Source organism: Lipophrys pholis, assembly GCF_963383615.2.
Source record: "Lipophrys pholis genome assembly, chromosome: 20".
NCBI classification, from domain to species: Eukaryota; Metazoa; Chordata; class Actinopteri; order Blenniiformes; family Blenniidae; genus Lipophrys; species Lipophrys pholis.
This window is the reverse complement of record NC_137648.1, coordinates 21,672,428-21,678,503: the sequence shown is the minus strand read 5'-3', so window position 1 is coordinate 21,678,503 and position 6,076 is coordinate 21,672,428.

Below are 6,076 nucleotides of genomic sequence, written 5' to 3'. Positions count from 1 at the left end.
CTTTTCAATCTCATGTTCAACATTCTGAATCTGTTTATTTGGATTTTCTTATGGATCGTCCCACTTTATTCTGGATAGTTCTGCTTTATTCTCAATAGCTGGACTCCTTTCAAAGTTTGTTTTAGTAAATCGGAAAAAATGTTTTATTCATTCTAGACATTTTGAATTTCTTCTCAAAATATTCACTTTGTTGGAGAATTCACCTAAAACGTTCTAGAACAAAGTCAAGATATCTGGAATGAACACAAAGTTCTAGATTAACACTTCCTAAAGTTTTTTGATTGAATCTAGAACGCCATTGTTCATTCTAGAAATGTAACTCAATTCTAGGAATTTGGAAGTTATTCTAGAAACGTTCTACTTTTTCTAGAATTCTTAACGTAATCTAGATTTTCTTTCTTCAAGCTCAATATCTTGATTATGTTGTAGAAATAATTACTCCATTCTGGATATTTCTACTTTATTGTCAATAACTAGACTTCATCCAACGTTGGGTTTTTTGTTCATTATCGAAATTTTTACTTGATTCTAGAAATTTTAATTAATTCTAAATATTTTCATTTTATTCTTCAAAACGTTTCATTCATTAAAAAAATTCTTGACTAATTTTGGAATTCTTTGCTCTTTCTAAATATCCTGACCTCGTCTAATAAATGATGACTTTATTCTACAATCTCAAGTTTTAGAACGTTTAACTTTATTCTGGAAAGCTAACACTTTCTATATTTTCTTCCTTGATCTAAAATCTTATTATTCATTCTAGGTATTTTAACCTGAATTTGACTATTCTAGAAATTCTGACTTTGCTCTCGAATTTAATAAAAATTTTTTTAAATCAATTCTAGCTTTTTACGCCATTCTTAATATCTTGCTTCTATTGTCTCTTTAATGTTTCTGGATAGAAGCGAGACAGTTTAACTTCTTTCTAAATTTTCCAACCTTATTTTCACAACCTAGTAGATCATTTTCCAGACGTTCTCGACTAAAATCTTAAGCGTTCTCAGTGTTCTGTTATTCTAGAAAATTCTTCTTTATTGGTCACATTTTGACTTGTTTCTCATCATCTGAACTTCAACAACATTTGCTTTTACTCTTTAAATTTCAACTTTACTCCGAGAATGCAGTTTGTATGTTTTGTTATGGGAACGTGGCCCTGATGCAGTAGAACAAAATGGAATCCTTTGACATTTTGTAGAAGTTATTTTCAGCTTTCGTGTTCCGACTCTGATGGTAAATTGTTGTAAACCGGGAGAAGCAGCTCGCCTGGTCGTCTCGGAACATAGAAGATCCCTGATTAACTTTACGTTGTTAAACACATAAGATGTTAACGATTTTGTTATTTACCGAGTTTTCCGAATGCTAACATTGACGTGCTACTTCCAGACGTAGCCAGGCTAGCTGTCGCCCCTTGTTTTAGTTATTTATGCTAAGCTAGGCTAACTGGGAAAACTAAAGGTCTTTACACGCGGGGGGATCGTCGCTGTCGCCACAAATGTTAGAGGTTTGAAAGGTTTCAGGATTATAAACCCACGCGGATCTTACCGGAGGACTGTTACGGTTTCAGACATTGTTAAGCCAAGATGCTAGCGTGTACTTTAGCCCGTGATTGGTCGACGCAATTTCTCGGACGCAACCAGGCTAGCTACGGAACAAGAGCCGCTTTTGCACTACATCATTTGGAAAGCTCGTGAAATAATCTCACGGAGCCCCCTGGTGGGTAAAGACGGAGAGGTAGAAAACTGTCCGACCGCTTCCCGAGCTCAGAGCCTTATGCAAAAAAATACACAAAACCACGAAGCGTGGCGGCTCCGATCAGTGGAGCAGATTTCAGCGCGACACGAGTCAGTGATCAACGTTTTCTCGCCTCGAGGCTCCGACGTCTCTTCAGGTAACAAAACGGAGGCCAACATGATTTTATCTGTCAGTATTATTTCGTTCCGTCTCTTGTGTTTCAGTGTGTTCATTGTGTTTTCAGCCATGGCAGTATTATTACCCCCCCACCCCACCCCACCCCACCCCCACCATCTCCGCGACGGGTCCGTCTGTTTTAGTCATAGAGAACTTTTATATTTATGTGTCTTATTTTTTTATATTTCTTTTATTTATTACACTATGTAGTGTACAATACTGTAGTTTGTATTTGTATTAATACGATAATATATTTTAGTATGGACAAAAACAGAAAAGTCAGACTCCGGCCTACTGAAGGATGTTTCTAGAACAAATGATGTTTTTGTTTTGTTTTTGTTTTTTTTTCTTTGGGAAACTAAAAGAAAGTGGCACCGTGTCAGTGTGAACATTGGAACCTGTGACCTCTCTGCATCTATTTGATTCTAGTTTACTTTTCTTTGCCCTCTCTAATATGAAGCTACTGAACTTTTTGAAAACTAATTGTATGTCTAATAGCATGAGTGTGTGCTGTTGTATTGAAGGATGATCCTTAACCACACAAAATTTCCTTTTTTTTTTCCTCCGCCAAGCCAAAATAATATTATTGTTCCTTCTGTTTTTATTTGTGCCAATTTCTTTCTTCGTACGTCCACTTTTATAAGCTCCTCCCCCTTTAACACCCATCTTTTTTTATAGTGATTGTTTTTGTTTTGTTCTCTTTTTTTTCTCTTTTTTTTTTTTTTTTATGACTCCCCGTCTCACAATAAAATACATCAGTTACAAGCTGCCGCCTCGGTCTCGTGTTGTCCCGCTACGGTAAAATACTCCACCGCAATCTGAAAGTTTGCAACGAATTTCTGGTGAAATCGAACACAAAGCGCAGAGACGACCTGAACGCCTCCTGTGTGCGACACAGAAGAAGGGACACGGGTTTGAACTTTTTGAGCGGTCGTCTCCTGTATTTTGTGTTTTTTGGATTTTGGGTTCAAACGGAGAAAAAGTCCAAAGTAGCAGATGTAATTTTATTCAATTAAATTCAATTTAAAAAAAAAACAGCAATTCCACGTGAAGCAAGTAGAGGAGACGATGTCAAAGAAAAACTCCCTCGTTAACAGGAAGAAACCTGCAGAACAGACTGAGTGGAAACTTTCTGCTGTCCGGCTGGTGAAATGTTCAACAAACCTTCATTTACACACGCCTGTTTGCGCCTCACGTCTCCAATGATGTAAAAATACACGTAAACTGCAAGATGAATTTAATTTACATGCAATCCAGAACATTCAGTAAATCAGGCCCATTATATTCTATATTAATCATCTATCTTCATAGTAGAAGCGACGTGTTGCAGGTCGACAACAGTCCCTGTACTTTACAACACACCGATCTTTTCTCTACGGTCCTGGATCCATGCAGTGTGTCACAATCTCACCAAACTCAAAGAATTGATTTCAGACGTAATGAAATGTCATCCTGCTGGAAGGTAAACACAGAACAATTGATTTTATCTTTCAATAATGTGACCCGGGCCCGTCTCCGATAACCTGCAGGACATCGTATACGACAAGAGATATTTTTAGGATTATCTTAGGCCCTGTCGTGTAAATGGAGACTAATTCATCGTTACAGCCGGCTAATTAAACGACGGTCATTTTTAAATAACGTGAGCAATGGTGCTGTATTTGTAGTTTTATCCTATACGTACGGGACAAAGGGTAAATCCACCTATAAGACACTGTGAACCTTTAAGAATGTAACACAAGTGAAAACAACTTCTCCCGATCAACCTTCAAACGTCGACTTTGTTGCTCCTTCGTTGTTCTTGTGATCCAAGCAGTGGCCACTAGTGGTCACAGATGGTAGAACCACTAGAATCAAAAGGTGAACTTCACCGTCATGCCTCACACAATCTCAGCAACAAAGTGGAAGAACCAAAACAACTTAAAGAAAACACCACCTGGTCCACAGCCTGGTCCAGACACCGCCGGGTCCAGACACCACCCGGTCCAGACACCAGCCCCTTCTGGTTCATGAAACTGAGTAACTGCTAGCTGGTTAGCATGTTTCAGAAGTGCTAAAAGCTCCACTTTCCACTAAACGCTGATTATTGAATACAAGGAGTCCAGCCTGTCTGGTAGCAGCTCAGCTCAAGGTCAAACTATTGATCCAGATTAGGTTTCCAAGAGGGTCGACCCTCCTCCTGCCCCCCCCCCCCCCCCCCCCCCCAACCCGAGCCCCTCCACTGCCATGAATTAGTAATGGGATGGACAAAAAATCCATAGTCGGCAGAGGAGCTGAAAATGATCCAAAAGCAGGTGAACAGATGTGATGGTTTCTTTCAGTCTTCCCAGAACCGAGGGCCACAGTAAACCCACGTTTCCACGACAACGTTTTAAGTCGAAATACATCGGTTTTGTGTTTTATTTCAGAAAAGTTTCAATGACAAGTCCTTTATTTGTCACAAATGAAGACTTGATGTCGTGTTGGATTATTTATTGATGTCCTGGAGTATCTGTTGGATTATGTCATTGTCCTGTTGGAGTCCAGTTGATTCTCAGTTGGAGCCCTGTTGGAGCCCTGTTGGAGTCCTGCTGGAGTCCAGTTGGGGTCCTGTTGGAGCCCTGTTGGAGTCCTGCTGGAGTCCAGTTGGGGTCCTGTTGGAGTCCAGTTGGAGTCCTGTTGGAGTCCAGTTGGAGTCCTGTTGGAGTCCAGTTGGAGTCCAGTTGGAGTCCAGTTAGAGTCCAGTTGGAGTCCTGTTGGAGTCCAGTTAGAGTCCTGTTGGAGTCCTGTTGGAGTCCAGTTAGAGTCCTGTTGGAGTCCAGTTGGAGTCCAGTTGATTCTCAGTTGGAGTCCTGTTGGATTCCAGTTGATTCTCAGTTGGAGTCCAGCTGATTCTCAGTTGGAGTCCCGTTGGAGTCCCGTTGGAGTCCAGTTGGAGTACAGTTGGAGTCCAGTTGGAGTCCTGTTGGAGTCCAGTTGATTCTCAGTTGGAGTCCTGTTGGAGTCCTGTTGGAGCCCTGTTGGAGTCCTGCTGGAGTCCAGTTGGGGTCCTGTTGGAGTCCAGTTGGAGTCCAGTTGGAGTCCAGTTAGAGTCCAGTTGGAGTCCAGTTGGAGTCCAGTTGGAGTCCTGTTGGAGTCCAGTTGATTCTCAGTTGGAGTCCTGTTGGAGTCCTGTTGGAGTCCTGTTGGAGCCCTGCTGGAGTCCAGTTGGGGTCCTGTTGGAGTCCAGTTGGAGTCCAGTTGGGGTCCTGTTGGAGTCCAGTTAGAGTCCAGTTAGAGTCCAGTTGGAGTCCTGTTGGAGTCCAGGTAGAGTCCTGTTGGAGTCCAGTTGATTCTCAGTTGGAGTCCAGTTGATTCTCAGTTGGAGTCCCGTTGGGGTCCTGTTGGAGTGATGTTGGAGTCCAGTTGGAGTCCAGTTGATTTTCAGTTGCAGGTGGAGGTGAGAGATGATGGCTGTAAGACTCCAGCCACTTGATCTTACCGGAGCGCCACACCGAGAGAATGATCAGTGAGAGGTTTCATTCTGCCATCATGTTGAACGGCTCCCCGGGGACATTTAGAGCTGGGTGGTGGTGGTGGAGGGCTGGAATCGTGCTTTATAGGGCAGCTCCAGCGTAACATTACGATGTCAAACCGTCCAACAGCATCTTGTAATTGTACCTATTATAAATGTCTTTAACGGTGGTCACGGTGGTGCCGACGGCTCCACTCTCAAACTCGACAAAGGTCAAAGAGTGTGTCGCCGGCGGCTCGGCGTGCAGGATGCACGGCCGTTTTACAGGCTTTCAGGCCAATCCAGGACTTAAAGCCAAGATATTGCCATATGTTCTGCTGGGCTCAGCATTTCAAAGGAAAATTGAAAAGCTATAACTGCTAAGAGGATATGGAGTGCTCTTGCCAATAATGGTGCAAAAGCCTGATGAAGTATCATGGCTGCCGGGACTCTGACACCGAGCCAAGCCCAGGGGGCTGCAGGTCCCCGGGGAAATTTAGAGAAAAGCCGAGGAGGAGGAGGAAGACGAGGAGGAGGAGGAAAGAAAAACCGACGCTCAGGAAATGGCAGTCACTTAAATATCATGTTCATTTACTCAACCACTAAATAGCAGAGCGTACACAGAGAGGTGTGTGTGTGTGTGTGTGTGTGTGTGTGTGTGTGTGTGTGTGTGTGTGTGTGTGTGTGTGTGTGTGT